Raw genomic sequence first — 17,594 nt, forward strand, 5'->3', positions numbered from 1 at the left:
TGAGGCTCAAAACCAGGGTCAGAGTCCGCATGCACACCCACCTCTCACCCCACCTGACTTCAGATAAACTGGGGAGTGGGGGGTCCTGGAAAGGCCTCTTTGCACATCGCTCCAGCCACAGCAACAATACCCAGAGACACGGCCTCAAGCCCCCTGGAGTTGGACCGTCTCTGATCTTAGAAGGGTCAGGCTAGGACAAAGCAGGCCAAAAAGAGAGCTGCTCTTTCCCATCCCCATTTAAATAGAGTGAGACATGCTGAATGCATGACGGCTCTCTAATGTTCCGCGGCAGGGGAGCTGCAGCAGAAGGAGGAAGGAAAGGCCAGGGAAGAGAAAGGAGAGAGGTGGAAATCAGAAATCAGGGCGCCTGCACCCGCCAGCAGGGATAGCACTACCCAGTGTTGGGGTCATGAGTAAAAGCAGACAGGCTCCACCTGGATGTCTAATACCTGTCAAGGGACAGCTGGGAGAGTTGCGAGCTGCTCACCCGTCTGCTGGTTATCTGCGTACACATCACACCGGAGGAGATATTGAAAAGGAGTTGTTTTGACAGTTATTTAATTAGGGCTCAGCTATGAATATGCAACCCAGTGGTAGCTAAATTGCCTTGTCCCATCAGTGCTTAATGACATGATTTCATTCCTATCTCTTTACAAAAAAGGGTATAAACTCTGACAGTGACCATCCCTGATGACAAATGAACATTGCTGATTAGAAGCCACCGGTTTGACTGAAAGCAGATGAGGGTTGCCTGGGAATTGGGCAGAGGGTGAAAAGGCGGGGTGACAAGGGCCCAGGACACTATCAGGATGATGGCCATTATTTATTTATTTATTTATTTATTATTATTATACTTTAAGTTTTAGGGTACATGTGCACAATGTGCAGGTTAGTTACATATGTATACACTTGCCATGCTGGTGCGCTGCACCCACCGACTCGTCATCTAGCATTAGGTATATCTCCCAATGCTATCCCTCCCCGCTCCCCGCACCCGGGCATTTGTTATTGAGACCATGGCGATGGCCTCAGGAGCGCACTGTGTCAAATGCATCAGCACTGTGCGTTTTAAACACCTGCAGCCTCTCCTTCTCAACACAACTGAAGACGGGTCCATGGGCATCATGACCGTTGAGGCCTCTTCATCACTGCTTCCCCCGAGTTAGTCTCAGAAATCCCCCAAAATAAACCTTGGAGGACTAGTTTTTAAAAATATTATAATGTTAACAACGACAACAAAAAACCTTAAAAGCCAAGGAGACACAGGGGGAGCTGAGGTTTATAGAACCACCACATCTTTGCAAACATGGTCTCATTTGACGCTTACCACAGCTCTATGAACATGGTGGTGTTATGACTCCCATTGTACATGACACACAGTGGCTCTGAGAAGTTACAGAACATAGGTGATATCTGGTGGAGCCAGTCCGTCTGTCCGGCAACACATTCCCTCTGTTCTCTGAGCATCCCATGCTGCTAACTACGGTGCCACCTTCATTTGCAGGGGATCACAGGACACGCAGGCTGCTTGCTCCTACCACCCTCATAGAGGTCTCTGTTTCCTCATGATCCTGCTTCAGGCCTTGCCATATTGTCATCATGTAATCGTAAGGTAAGCATGATTCTGCATTCTGCTGTTTTCATTTCACGTTGTCAATATTTTCCCATGGTGCTCATATTTATTTGAAAGCCTTCATAAAACCCAATGAGTTGATGCCTTATGATGATATATTAATACTTAATCCTAGTGTTAGACAATAAGATTGTTTCTAGTATTTTGCTATATAAGTTACACAACACCCAGCATATCGTGCAACAGGCAGTGTTAGGGAGTGGATGAGAATACAGCCCCACAGTCAGGCTGCCCGGGCTCGAATCCCAGAACTGCCGCAGAATGCTGTGTAGCTCGAGGCAGGTTTTTTTGACCTCTCTGCCCTTCAGTTTCTTAATTTATAAAGCAGAGCTAATACTACCACCTCTCTGAGTCTCCGGGCCCCTAGAACAGAGAGACCTGGCTCCAGTAATGCAGGGTCCTGGGTCCATGGCTTTCCCATCGCAGGCAGCCTCTCTTTTGGTGACCCCTCTTTTCTGTGGCTGCTGTGATAACCCAAACCCCAACTCTAGCCCTAACCCTACCACAGACGTAGTGGCTTGGAACAACACAAAGTGACTAGCTTACAGTTCTGTAGAGTAGAAATCCAGCACGCATCTCACTGGGCTCAGATCAACGCGCATCCCTCCCTGTAGGCTGCAGGGGAGAATGGGAGCCTCACCGTTTGCAGCTTCCGGACGCACTTGCTCATCTCCCTTCCTCCGGTCTCAAGGCTGATGGTATTGGATGAGTTCTCGTGTTGCTCTCTGATGGCTCTCTTCTGATTTCCTCATCCACTTTCAAGGATATAGGATTCATACAGATAATCCAGCATAATCTCCCTACTTTAAAGTCAGGTGATTAGAAAGCTTCATTCTATCTGCAGCCTTCATTCCCTCTTGCAGTGTGACCCAGCCTATCCACAGGTTCTGGGGATTAGGATGTAGATATTTTTAGAGGAGTCATTATTTGCCTACCACACACTGCTGAGGCTAGAAGCCTGGAAGCCACATATACCCCTGCTCCCTTGCTGGCCAGGTTCTAGCTAGAGTAGCCGAGGGAGACCCCTGCACCAGACTAGAAGGTGGGCGCAGGTGTGTGTGCGTGGGCTGTTGCCTCCAGCCAGGGTACTGATGGCCTTCTTATCGCTACAAAGCACCCCCACCCCACAACCCCCTTCACACCTGCAGCCTAGAAGTAGATGCAGCTTCCTGATCACTAGGTCATATCCCTGTCCCCTTTCCTCCATCACTGCTTCAACAGCTTTGTCACAAGCTCCTTGCGTGCATGCCTTGGTTTCCTCCAGCTCCACACAAAGGAGGTGCCAGGAGGGCTGGGAACCGGGACAGAGCCCTGGAGCACCTACCAGGTGCTGGGCACTTGTCATCCGTGGCTTCGTTTAACCCTCCCAACAGCTCTTATTTTGAAGATAGATCCACATGCTTCACTCAGGTCACCCAGGTGGTGTCTGCCGGACACTGTCTTGCCTGCCCAGGGGCCAGGCCTCATCTCAGGGGGCACTGTGGCCTTTTGGGGTGTCTCCTGAGCCTCTCTCAGCTCTCTTTTGAGTTCTGTGGCCCTGAGAGTGGTCAGACCTCCCAGAGACCCCTCCCCAGGCATGTTGGGTTGGGGGCTCTCAGGAAGCCCCCTCGGTCCGGCTGCTTATGGCACCTGTGCTACAGGAACGGTCACGTGGGGACCCTTTACCTCCTCATGATTGGAATATCTTGGTGATTCTCTAATTTACTGGAATAAGCTTTCACAAATGTTAAATGCATCTCCCCCTAGTTCCTGCCTCTTCTGTTCCCACAGGATGGACTAGGGTTCGGTGTCTGACTGACCCAGGGGAACCCTGGCTCTGGGAGGCTCACAGCCCCCTCTCCCTCACGAGTGCAATAGGGTCACCGTACCTCCTCCTGGGGCTGCCTCAAAGATGAAATGGGAGGGCATGGAAGTGCCTAGTGCCACACCTGACACTTGATATGTGCCTAACACATTATAGTTTTTTATGATTTTAAATTTTAGGTTTGTTGGGTTTTGCTGATTTTAATTTTCAGTGAAATAGCCAAATGCTCTTTTTCACTGAAATTTCTTCTGTTGATTCCATTTTGAAGAAGCTTGCCTCTCTTAGAAGTTGAGGTAAATACTCAGATTTAATTTTAGCAAGTTCCCCTCTAATTTCACATATTTAAAACGATTTAACTCCTTCAAGCATCTGGAGTCTATTCTGGAGCATAATGTAAATGTGGCTCTAAATGAATTTCCAAATCCCTATGAAATTAACCTAACTTAATTTAATGAATAACTTTTTTTCCCCTAGTGTTTGGTGCTGTTTATTTTAGTGCGTATTAGGTTCTTGTACGCAACAGAGTCTATTACGGGCTCTGAGATATGCATTCACAAGCCATACAAGGACATTCTGTGGGTCTGAAAGCGCCTTTGTGTAGCCTCAGATGGGGATGACAACTTGTTGAGTAACTAATTCTCAGAGCATATCCTTTCTGCAGAGCTGAGGCCTATAGATGTGTTTCTTTTGTCTTTGGGAAGTGAGAGCATTGGAGAAATCAAAAGCAGCTATGAGTCATTCCTTTCACTGTAACCTGTCTTTCCTGCTTGGTGATTGCTGAACATTCAGTCTTTTCACTTGGTTTAAAAGTTTTATGAGACACTGTGTTGGTGCAGACTCTGATTGCAAATTTTATCACAGACTCTCTGAACCTTCTCTGTGCCCAGCCTTGGTTCTTTTTTTTCCCCCAGAATCATCCACTTCACTGTAATCTGGATTTTATTTTCTCTGTGCTGATTATTCTTCTGTTTCCTGATAGTGACTTTAATTGGTCTATTGTGATTTTACGGCATGGCTTTCTTTAAAATAATAACAAGCATCCTGGTTTATTCTTATCGATTTCAAGTGATGTCCTCTTTCATTTCTTTGGGAAGAGATGCCAGCAACTCTAACTTGTTACCTTGATGTCTGACAGAAATGTCAGGCTGTGTAAATTTGGAGATCGTACTGTTTGGCTCTTATGCAGGGTAAACATTTTGGAGGCTGTGTCCTGTGTTTCTGCCCTGCTGTGTTTGGGCTGTTGGCTTTGGTGGCCCCCACACTTGCTGCTGTTTGTACATGGCCCAGGCAGGTAGAAAGGGAAGCACAAGGGTCTGAGAGCTGCCCTTTCAATAAGGGAAGGGATGCCTGCATGGATTTGAGCTTATATTTCATTGTTTGACACTGTATTGGTTTCCAAAAACAAAGCACCACAAACTGGGTAGCTTTAAACACCAGAAATGGATTCTCTCACAGTTCTGGAGGCCAGAAGTCTAAAGTCAAGATGTCAGCAGTGCCCTGCTCCCTCTGAAGCTCTGGGGAGGATCCTTCCTGCCTCTCCAGCTTCTGGTGGTGGGCGGCCATCCTTGGGATTCCTTGGCTAGTGGATCCATCACTCCAATCTCTGCCTTTGTCTTCACATGGCCTTCGTCCTGTTCCAGTTTCTGTGTCTCTTCTCTTTTCTAGAAAGACACAAGTCATATTGGATCAGGGCCCACTCTATTCCAGGAGGACCCTATCTTACCTAATCACACCTGTAGTGACCCTATTTCCAAAGGAGGTCAGAGTCACAGGTACCTGGGTACCTGGTCATAGTCACAGGTCCCTGTATAACCTGCATTCTTGGAGAACATAATTCAACCCACAGTGAATACCATGTCACCTGGACGCCCCTCGTCAAGGCTCTTTTAGTAAGTAAAATGATGAGACTAGGTATTTAGCTGGCTCTAGGGGTGCCTGCCACAATGGTCTGATGCAATGGGGATGATTGCCTCACTCTCCTGAGGTTCAGATGTTGTGTGCCCTGCAACCTACCTGGCAGCTCCCACATCGTGTCTCTCCCAGTCTCCCCTGCCTTTGCAGATGGCATCGATGTCCACGCAGAGTGCCGGGCAGAGACCTCGGCAGTGCCCTTCATTTTGCTTTCCCTCTACTCATCTGCCCAGCCCATCAGCATCCCATCAGTTCCTTCTTGAGAAGATGACATTTCTCATATGTACTGCCATGAGCCCACCTTAAGTAACCAAATAACCAGCTAAAGACAGCCTTGATCTCTCCCCAGGTCACTGCAAGAGCCTCATCACGCTCTTCCTGACCCATTCTCCACACAGCTGCCACAGTGGTTATTATCCTGTGCTCCAAACCATGCATCTGCTTTGCTGAACCCCATACTGGGCTCTTGTGTCCCTGTGAGACCAGCCCCTTCCCTCCTCTCCTCCTCACCTCTTCCCACTCTCCCCTTCCTCACTCCCTTTCTGCACATGAGTCTTCCCTCTGTGCTGGAACACACCAAGCTCATTGGGGCTCAGGACCTCTGCCCGGGATCTTGCCACTGCCCCTGGTCTCTGAGATGAGCTCTGTGAGGGTGGGATGATGCTGAGAATGGGGCGGGTCTAATGCGAGGAGTCCTCTGGGTGGGTGCTGGTGCTCTCTGTTCACATTTAATCAGGAAATTCATGAGCACATTAACTGGGAACTGATTATTCCAAAAGTTAAGGATGGATTCAGCTTCTTTTCTTTCTTTTGGCCTAAAGCCTTTGAAGTCTCACAACTTTTCTTGAAAATAATGGCATGAAAGAGATATTTGCATTTTTGTAACTTTTATATAAAACTATAAAAGAAAGAACAAGAGCTATCAATAAGATTAAAAGAAATGGGAAACTTACAAACAGGAGGGAAATTATGTTATTTTGCCATTTGGTTTACAGACCGGTGGGAGGACATGAATAACACATAAGAAACCATACTGGCTAGTTCTGAAAAGTAGGGGGTTGGTGCTGAATGATTGTGAGATGCAGAATGTTAGTGGGACGGGGTCCAGAGAAAATGGGCTTCACCAGCGCAAGGAAGAAAGGTCGGGAAGTTGTGAATGTGAACTTGAAAGCCACGAGGCCACGCTTGTCAGAACTGTGCTGAAGTAAGAGCTAATTCGGAGTGTCTTTTCTCCGTGGTGAAGTCGTGGGCTTTGTTCCAGTCCCCTCAAGTCCTCTTTGCTTGATTTTGGTTTCTTGATGGAATCCCAGAGGGCCGAGATTGCTGCAATCCCATGACGATGCCTAGAATCACAGATGTTTGGTCTGGCTTTCTATTTCACCTCTCCTATATGGCAGCTCATTGTTGGACCTCCTTTTCTTCTTCCTGTCTGCATAGGAAAACAATGTCCCCCTCGCTACAAATGAAACAGAGAAGACCAAGATGAAGAGGAAGATGAGCGCAGTGCAGCATGCCGAGGCACCCGGGGACTCAGCAGGGACTCAGGAGAAGAGAGACCCTGTGGAAATAGGATGAGCTGTCCTGTGAGAGGTCTCCGGAGGTAGTCTCTGAGTTCCATGCCACATGCACAGCCTCATGGCAGTGGCCTCTCAGGAGGATAGTGGGTCCCCACCTTCTGGGGGAGCACACCAGGTCCTGTAGCACAACGCGGCAGGTAATGGCATAGGAGGACTCTCCCCTCCCTCACTCTCTCGCCAATCTCCCTTCCTTCCTTCCTTTCAACTACCCATTTTTCCTTCTATCCATCCATCCATCATCTACCTCTTTCCAGAAAAGGAGAAAATTTACAAAGAGGCAGGTAATACTTTAAGATACAGATATGAAGTTGTTATAAGAACAATATACAAAAGGTAAAATGAGTATAGGAAGCTGAGCTGAAGCCAGAAGTTATATTATCATACAAAACACAAGCCTCTAAATGCTAAGCACCTGCTAGAGATCAGCAACATCCTGGCTCTGAGCTTCCTAGCAGCCGATGGGAATGGGGAAACAGGATAACATGATCAGTCCCTTGACTCTCAGTATCCGTAAGGTAAAAATAAACTCATTGCCAAGGAAAAGTTTGGCTTCAAGTGATTTAGAGACCAGTGAAAATGTTCCCAGGGCTTTTGTAGAAGAGGAGGTTTGAGGTTTAGCCAGGAACAAGGCTGGTGAGCAACCACCCCTAGCTGAACATGCTAGACCCCTGTTAAGGGAAACTCTAGGGACAGACCCAATCAAAAGAGTGAACAAAAAAGACATAATTTCTGTTCTCATTGAGCTTTCTCTCTAGAGGGGAGAGACAGGCAGTAGACACATAAGTAAGTAAAAAATAAAGAATAGAGAGTTTTTTTTTTCTCATATGTTGATATGTGCTATGGAGAAATATGAAGCTGGGGAGGGGGTTGGGAAAGCAGGGGATATGGGCGAGGGGGACAGAAATCTGAATAGAAAAGTCAGGAAGGTTGTGCTACAGTGACAGTGATGTTTAAACAAAGACCTTCAGGAAGCAAGGGAGCCCGCCGAGCAGATACTTGAAGAGAGAACCGGGTTAGAATCCTAATCACACTGGGTTTAGTAAGCAGATTGCAAGTTTAAAGCCCTTTAAAAATTAATCTCACCCGGGCCGGGCATGGTGGCTCACGCCTGTAATCCCAGCACTTTGGGAGGCCGAGGCGGGTGGATCACGAGATCAGGAGATCGAGACCATCCTGGCTAACACAGTGAAACCCCGTCTCTACTGAAAATACAAAAAATTAGCCTTGTGTGGTGGCGCATGCCTGTAATCCCAGCTACTCAGGAGGCTGAGGCGAGAGAATGGCGTGAACCCGGAAGGCAGAGCTTGCAGTGAGCCGAGATGGTGCCACTGCACTCCAGCCTAGGCGACAGAGCAAGACTCCGTCTCAAAAAAAAAAAAATTAATCTCACCCAGCCGAGTTCAGGTGATGCCAAAAAACCCACATTTTGTGAACCCATGAGACATAGTCACAGCACTGGTGCAGGGCAGGGACTGAGCATGCCTCCTGGGGCTGTCCATACCCTGAGAAACAGGAGAGACAGGAGGACATGAAATCCTGCACCCCACGCACTCCCTTCATAAGGCTTCTCTCCTCTGTGGACTCTGAGACAGGCTAAGCTTGGGACTCTCACCACAAAGAAAGGAGTTTAGCAGAAACACAGGGAAGCCAAGGGAACCCCAAAAATCCAACTGGACATTGAGGGTCCCAACCAAGCAGTGCCTTCTGCCACCCAGCACTCACTGTTTGCAGCCCTGGAACACGCGTGAGACTCTGCGTCTCTGCTCCTGTCTGAGCCTGAGCCTCTTGCCACACCGAGCCAGCTTCCTGTGCCCCAAAGTGTGCATTTTCCAGGGGACCCACCTGTGTGCACCTGAAGAATCAGCTGACCAAATTGCATTTATTGAGGGAAAGCGTGTGGGTTTCTGTCCACCATGACACTGCCTCAGCTATTTTCAGAGGTGATTTGTTTTGCTGGTATTTTATTGTGGTTTTAAATGAAGATACTTTTGTCTTTCTCTGTTTACATGAATGGCTGAGCAGGCAGTATTGTTCAGAGAGGAAATCTCTTGTATTGGAGGTCGTGAATGTTCCAGGGCTATAAATACAACGAGAATGTGTGAAGTCTGTGACTTCAGGAATTCCAATAAAATAAAGAGAGGAAAATTGCACAGTGTTTACACTCTTATGACTCCCAATGCAAGATGGGCCAAGAGCAAAGTTGGAGACCGACGAAGCAGGGAGAATGACTGAGGCCAGCCTCCCCGCCTGCTCCCTGGCAGTGGGGCTCCTGAGGCGCCTCCCTCCACTCACCACTTGACTGCAAGAAACAAAACAAAGCATGAAATGTACAAGTCACCAGGCAGCCATGAGGAGTGGGGCCACTTCTCGGCTCGCTGGTGGCCCCTGGCAGGAAGCTCTGGAACTAACAGGGGACAGATTTTTGTCCCAAAGGAGGGAGGTTGTCAGGGAGTAATTGGAGGACTTAGGCACCTGCTGGAGTGAGATTTGGGTCCTGCAGGTCTGTGGCACCCTGAGGCCCCTCTGGATGGGTCACTAGGTGTATGTTGATGTCCTGCTGGTTCTTCCTGTCCGTGCCACTGCCTGAAAAGAGAACACTGCAGCTGGCAGGTGGATGCCCACCTCCTGTGCCCTGCTTGGCTGGCAGGGACTGGAGCTGCCAGACCATGCATCCCCCAGGGGGTGGGCCACCTGTCCAAGATGGGGAGGAGAGGTAGAGAACATGGCCATTTGTAACATAGGCGGGGATAGGATACTGAAATGTTCAAATGGTATATCAAAATATAAGAAATCTGAAATCCCGCCACCAAGGATAATTTTCAATTGTGCTAAAATTTCGTTTTTGAGTCTACGACTGACTGTAGTACCTTTCTCCCTGCAGCACGCCCCCATGCTGGGCACTGTGTCCCCTGACTTCCCTAGTGGGCAGATTTGGGATTTGGTGGGATGTGGCTTGAGGCCTTGTTGTCCTCTGAAACACTCTCTCTGGGCAGAAAAGGTGGAACCTTCCCTGAAGGCAGTGGGATGCTGATCCCGAGGATGGGCCACCTTCTCAGTGGGCCACAAAGGTCCAATATAGGTGGACAGTGTGGCCTCTACACAGGCCATCTGGGGGCACTTCTCCCCATGGAAGTCCCCTAGGGATGATGAATGATGCCTCCACTGGGAATTGCATTCTGGGCATAGCAGCCTTGGTGTCTGTTCTGGAGCTTCTCAGCCAGCCATTCTGGAAGATGGTGTGCGCTGGGAATTGCCTTCTGGGCATAGCAGCCTTGGTGTCTGTTCTGGAGCTTCTCAGGCAGCCATTCTGGAAGATGGTGGAGCCACGCCGCTGCACTGTGGGAGGCTGCTCTCAGTCTTCCTGGGCTGCAAAGCCTCGGGAACTAACCTGGGCTTTCTGGGGCCTTTCTCTGGTCAGTCTGCAGCACTGACTCCTGGACACCTGAGCATCCATCCATTCCCTCCCTGCAGGAAGCTCCTCAGTGCTTCCTTCCTACAGAGCCCCGATTTCACTTTCCTCCCTGTCAGCTCATTCCCACAGCTCCCCGGCAGCATGTCATAGTAACAGGCTTTGGGAAAGGATGCAGGACTTTCCTCTCCTTCCAGGAAACTGACTAGGCTGCATCTACAAAATGACATTGCTGTTTGGACAGAGGTCATTCCCAAAGGAACAGGGAAGTTGGGGGCAAAAGTCAACCCAAAAGCTGTTCCAGTAGCCCTCCCAGAAGTCTAGGGCTCCTCCCCCTCCTCTTCTTTTTCTTCCCCGTTTTCTTCCTCCTCCTCCTCCTCCTCCTCTTCCACCTCTTCAGAAAAACAGAAGCTTGCTCATTATTAACTGACTTTTGAAGTTTAAAAATATATACCTTACAAATCAAAGTTCATTATAAAGTTCAGACTTCAGGATTGTAACGTAGAGGGACTTCTTAAATAAAATAAATGATGATAAGAAAAAAGTAGGGCAGTCAGGACTGTCTGGCTCAGTGAATCTTGTTAACTACACAGATCTTTGAAGTAAAAATATTCTGGCTGCAGAGCAAATTAGTTTTAAGAGATAAAACCTTTCTTCAAAAGTATTACCATGAAGAACGGCAAATGAAGTCTTGCTTCCAGAAAGATGGAGTAGACACATTTTTCCCTATTCTTCCCACTAAGTCACTAGGTGAGCTAAAAATCCTGGACGTCATATAAAAAACAAAAATAAGGAGACTCTGAAAGGTGGAAAGAAGGCATACTGTTTAGAAATTTCAGAACCCAAGGAACGACACGAAGGTGAGTTCCCTGGGTTTTCTTGATGCCTTGTGTATCCCAGATTTTGAGCAGAAGAGCTGAAAATCCCAATGGGCACAGATGATAAAACCCTGAACAAAAGCCTGCTCCCTCCAGCTGAAGGACCAGGGCAGCACATCAAGAGAGAAACTTCAGGAAACAATCACTCTTTTCCAGCCAAACGCTACAGAAAACCACTGGCCTGCCCTTTCCCACACTGGCAAAGGCCAAGGACCAGGGTGCCCAGCCTTCTGCCCCCAGGGAGGCTATAACAAGGTGCTTCCTCTTCTTTTGGGAGGAGAAGAACACAGTGGCCATGGCGGGATGAGGATTGACAGTGTCATCACTGGGGAAGCCAGTGGGTAGCAGAGGGCATGCCTGGGCAGACGGAGAAGGAGAGAGCCTCACTGAGTAGGAGGGAACTTGGACTGGCTCTGCCCTCTTCCCTCCTAGCTGGTCCTGACCCTGGAGGCACAGGCAGGTTGGAGGAGCAGGTCTAGCCCATGCTCCTGTTGCACAGCCTGTGAGAGGCTGAGCCCCGGCTTCACCCTGCCAGTGTCTGCAGGTGCCTCTTGCACATGTGGCTGGCTGAGCTTAATTCAGGACCCATGACACTCAGTAAGAGTCCGGTGGGATGCAGCTTCAGCCTTGGGGAAATGACTATGTTTAGGAACTCAGATCTGCTCAAGGCCTCCATCCATATGGGGTTTTTCTATATGAAACATTCAAATAAAATGGCCCGAACCCTTATCCAGCCCAGGGCCTTCTCCCAGTGTCCAAGGATTCCTGGGTCATCTCTTCTTTCACGTTCCTGCTCCCACTAAATTCTCAGTCTTCAATTTGCCCACCTGCCTACTGGGGCTGCTGGGCCCTCTCTGCCTTCACCCCCCGCCCAGGAGATGAATAGCACCCTCTCTCCTTCACCGTGTCAGTGCTACCATCTGTTTAAACGAGATGTCACTCAAGATGGGGGGAAGGGTGGTATTTAGAACCTCAAGTAGAATATTAACCATCTCTGTCTCTACAAAGGGGTGGGTCTTCCCTCATAAGGGGAACTTCTCACTGGTCTGGGTCCCCCATTAGACTTTGGCTTCTCATCTATGTTTCTAGGCCTCTCTTTCCCTGCAAATTGCTTATTCAGACCCTGACCCTCTTCCCTGGTCACTAAGAAGCCAACAGTGGAGATCCCCAAATTCCTGATACTTTATCCTGCAGAATGATTTAGTGCTCTGCTCCCTACCTTCCTCCTCAGGCATGGGGCTCCTCCCAGGTGCTGCCTGTTATCAGCCTGTTTTCACACTGCTGTAAAGATACTATCTGAGACTGGGTAATTTATAAAGAAAAAAGGTTTAATTGACTCACAGTTCCACATGGCTGTGGAGGCCTCAGGACACTTACACTCATGGCTGAAGGTGAAGGGGAAGCAAAGCACGTCTTACATGGCGGCAGGAAAAACAGAGCACGAAGGGGGAACTGCCAGACACTTTTAAAACCATCAGCTCTTGTGAGAACTCACTCACTATCACGAGAACAGCATGGGGGAAACCGTCCCCATGATCCCGTCACTTCCCACCAGGTTCCTCCCTTAACACATGGGGATTACATTTGAGATGAGATTTGGGTGGGGACACAAAGCCAAACCATATCCCCGCCTGTTCCAACCCAGGTGTCAGATGTTTTCTCCAGCAGGAGTGATCTGCCTCCCATAGGAACCCTGCTCCGCCCCACAAATACAGAAGTGTGGCCATCACTTCTTTTTTAAAAGCCTTTATTGGAATTTTTTTCTCATATTCATAAAATACAGCGTGCTGCCAAGTTGACTGGTACAGTATAGCAAGAAGAGATCTCAGGAAACAAAGGAGAAGGACCCCGGGCAGCGACGGGCAGGGAGACACAGCTTAGTTGAGCCTGGAGGCTTGCTCCCCTGAGAGCCAGGAGACTTCTGGGCTGGACAGATGGACCGAGGAGCTTAAGCCAGCTGCACTTACCAGGACTGGGCCTTCAGCAGGAAGGAAGGCTCTGTGAGGAGAGAGGAAGATGTCTCTCTTAAGGGAGAGAGGACAGGGCCTGAAACAGAAAAGTTCAACCTCACCTCTGGGCAAGATGTTCTGGAAACGAAATATGTAAGATTTGTCTCCTAGTTTGGGCCAGGCCTGCCTTTATTCCCTCTGCAGCCGGAGCTGTGCCTTGACCCACACCCACCCTGCCACCACAGTGTCTGCTGTACCCAAGGCAACCCATCTGATAATATGAAAGTGAGGGGGGGATTTGGTGAGAGAGCACTTTTCCCAGAGGGGAGGTCAGAAGGGGAGCAGGGCCCACCCAGCTCTGCGTGGGTTCCGGGAGCACAACCTCTCAATTTTGTTAGAATTAACCTTTCTCCTGAAGCACTGCAGCTGCAGAGAGGCAGATGTGCGTTGATCAACATGTGAGCCTGGAGATGCCTCTGAAGGATGCCCATCAACAAGATGGCTTTCTGGGTTTTGTTTTAGTTCTCTTGTTTGCTTTCAAATAACAGAACATATCAACAGATGCATTGGCCAGACGATGCCTCCCTAGCATTTAGCAAAATATCAAGCAGTTTTTTGATGCCCAAAAGATTCCTTGTTTCTGCAGTGGGTCTGGAGGGATGCGGCTCCTTGAACCATGGGAAGAATCAGAGCTTTATTTTTTTTTCTCTTTACAAAGAGCTACCAAGAAGGGCTGGAAATTATCTGGTTCATCCCCTGCCTCCAGATTCCCCGACCAGTTTGGTCTGACCCAAGAGCCACCTTAGTTTCTTCATGTGGAAGATTGTCACAGGGACAAATGGTCTTCACCCTCTCCAGTTGTTACTGCTGTCAGTAAAAATTGAGTATGCATTGCCAATATATGCAGTAGTTATGTATTGAAACATACATATTCCAGGACTACTTTAGTAACACATTCTGTACAAAAATAGAAGTTAAAAATAGATTAAGTAAAAATAAAATATGAATGTACTAATTTGGAAAGTGTGCCCCCAAAATTCATGTCCTCTCTTGAAGCTCAGAATGTGACCTTATTTGGAAACAGGATCTTTGGAGGTATAATTCCTTAAGATGATGTTGCCCTGGAGGAGGGTGGACCCTTAGTCCAATATGACTGGCATCCTGATAATAAGAGACTGAGACACGCAGGGAGAATGCCAGGTGACACCAGAGGCAGAGACCAGAGTGATGCAGCTACAAGTTGAGGCACCAAGAATGGCTGGTGGCCCCAGAAACTAGGAGAGAGGCGTGGAAGGCCCTCCCCTAGAGTCTTCAGTGAGAGCACGGCCTGCTCACACCTTGATCTTGGACTTCTAGTCTCCAGAATGGTGAGGCAAGAAATTTCTGTTGTTTTAAGCCATTTTGTTTGTGGGCATGTATTATGACAGCAGTAGGCAACTAATACACTAAGATTTTAATATTTTCATTTTGCTCCTCAATGGGGTGTCTTGTACAACCTCTGTATGACCTCCACTTTCGAGACCATAGATCAGAGGTGTCCACAGCAGGCCAAGAAGGGAACTGAAGGCAGGGACAGGGCTGCCTGGGGTGAGCAGGGGCTGGTCGGCCCCACTCCCAGAAGCTGCTGTGTCCTGATTGGTCCCTGTAGGTGCATCACCGATTTCTAACTGGAAAACTTGGAAAAGATTTATTGCTCCTGACTTGTCGACCAATCAGAAGAGAGTTATTAGCTGGCTCCAGCGTGTTCCTCCTAGACTTTTCTGTGGGGCTCCAGATTCACCTGCCTGCTGGGTCCCTGCATCTGTTTTCTGGGGCCCTCGGGCTCAAGATGTCTACAGCTGAGTGCTTGGTTTCCTTCTGCAGCTTGTCCCCCTCAGCCCCGAGTGAGGCCACTGTTAAGATCATTCATAAAGTTTCCCAAATCAGGAATCTAAGAGTCATCTCGGAAGCCTCTCTCCCTGGTCCCTCAACTTCAGCACATTTTGTTGATCATGCTGATAATCAGCAAAGGTCCGTCCCCTACTCTCTGGAATACATAGGATGAAGTGAAAACCCCTGGCTTAGCCCCCAGTCTCTTTATCAAGGGTCTGCAACAGACACCGTGGTCCTGCCACACACAAGCTCCTCCCAACTTCCTGGGTCTTTTTTCTTTTCTTCTTTTTTTTTATTATTTATTTTTTTCTTTTCTTTTTTATTCTTCTTCTATAGAGCCTGGAAAGCTAAATACTTGATTTTTCTAGACACCTGCCATAGAGTGGCCATAGGACCCTGTTGTGGCCAACAGGACGTAAGCGGAGATCTACTGGGGAAGGCTTTCACTCTTGGAAAGGAGAAGGGATTTTGCCCTCTGCCTTCTTCCTACATGGAAAACAGATGTCTGGAAGTGCAGCAGCTATCTTGTGAGGAGGAGGGCAATAGTCTCAGTGGAAGGATGGCAGAGGACAAAGAGAGATACAGAGGCTGGAACCCTCATGGCTTCGTTGAGCAGCCATTGGCCTGGGATAACCTACCCCCAAGTTACACAAGGAAGAGAGACTCTTAATTGTTAGCCACTCTTGGTCACGTTTCCTCTTGTTCCAGTTGCATTCCAACTGGTCCTGGAACATTGCGGTTTCTTAGTAAGTGTGAGCTCCTTTCCCTTCTCCACTTGCTTGCTGCCTGACATAGTCACTCTCTCCATTTTCTGAGGAATTTTCTAGAACTCTAGGGGGAAAGTTCATTATCCTGGCAGACAAGTGTATGATGAGATTAAGTTCTCTGTAGATAAGACAATTCTTTGAAACTCCTCATGTTGGACCCTGACAAGGGCTCAGTGAGTGTGGATGCCAACTCCCAATTTCTTGTCTTCCCTCTTTTGGCAGAAATCTCAAAAAGCATGGGCTGGGCAGACATCCTTCTCCCATGACCATCGGTGCTACCTGGGGGAGTTGCGGGTCATCTCCCCACAGCCCAGGCCCCCTTGTGATCTGCTGCGTGCCTTCCAGCTGGCCCTGCTGGAGACAAACCCCAGTGCCCACGCCCTCTCCTCCTGGGGCTCCTAGCCCACCACTGCCCTGTGGCTTTTCTCCCTTCCTCCTAGGACCCCACATCTCGTCAGTATTTAGGATGTGTGGATTCTGCCTCCTTGGTGGTTGTGGGGTCTGTCCAGTCCCCAACAGTCTCATTGCCTTGACCTCAGTCCAGCCCATGTGCCATCCCACCACAGTCCCAGCTTCTGTCCCCGCCTGGCTCCCCTCACCCATCATGGGCTCTGCAGCCTCTAAAACATCACTTCTGTTCTGGACGCAGCCTTTGTCTATGAAGTTGCCTTCATGGTACTTTACATATTTTATTTTATTTTTAATTTCAATTTTTATTTTTTGAGATGGAGTCTCAGAAAATAGTCTCGCACTGTGACCTGGGCTGCAGTACAGTGGCGTGATCTCGGCTCACTGCAACCTCTGCCTCTCAGGTTCAAGAGATTCTCCTGCCTCAGCTCCCAAGTAGCTAGTATTGCGGGCACCCACCACCACACCTGGCTGATTTTTTTGTATTTTTAGTAGAGACGGGGTTTCACTATGTTGGCCAGGCTGGTCTCAAACTCCTGACCTCGTGATCTGCCTGCCTCAGCCTCCCAAAGTGCTGGGATTACAGGCGTGAGACACCATGCCCGGCCTACATATATGAAAATATTATTTGCTGACATTTAAAACCAAGGCCTTTCACATGCATATTCTGCTTTCCAGATTCTCTGGAAGAATCCGAGGCTCTGTGGGTGACAGGCTGCCTTTCCTCACAGGAAGCCATCAGTGTGAGAAGGAGCTGCCCCTTCAGAAGGAGCTCCCCATCCAGTCCCCTGCTGGCTGCTTCCAGTCCCTCAGACACAGGCCTGCTTTGACACCCATCAGAGGCTTATGAATTCCATTCAGTGGATCACAGCCAGGATTTAAGAAAAAAATGAAATGGAATTAGATTGAACATATCAGGTTGACTATATTGCATGTAGCAAGGCTAAGTATTGCTTTCTGCAACTTTTCATTCAGATATTTCCATGGCTTCATACATGTGTACTGAGTCGCGGTGTAAATCTATTTCTTACTCTGGGTCCTTAGCCTCTTGGTCTCTATCTCTTTAAAAGGCCTCCCAATCCCAAAGGAAGAAAAAGTGGGAGTGGGCAGCGGTGGTTGCCCACTGTTCTGGAAGACCTTAGAGATGCAGGGCTGCAGTGGTTTTGTCCGATAGCCTCCTGCCTCCATTCTCTGGTCTTATTCCTCTGGGGTTCCAATGAATAAAGGATTGTTTTCAAAAACGGAGGTCTGCTACACTCTGGAAGGGATCTCCACCAGTCTTCTCCGTTAGAGCAGTTTTACCCTGTGTACTCTCTTTAAACTCTTCCAGATGTTAATGGTCATTACTTGAAATAAGCCTTGTTCTCTGGCAAGTTTGGGCAGTGC

Source organism: Pan paniscus, chromosome 12, assembly GCF_029289425.2.
Source record: "Pan paniscus chromosome 12, NHGRI_mPanPan1-v2.0_pri, whole genome shotgun sequence".
NCBI classification, from domain to species: domain Eukaryota; kingdom Metazoa; phylum Chordata; class Mammalia; order Primates; family Hominidae; genus Pan; species Pan paniscus.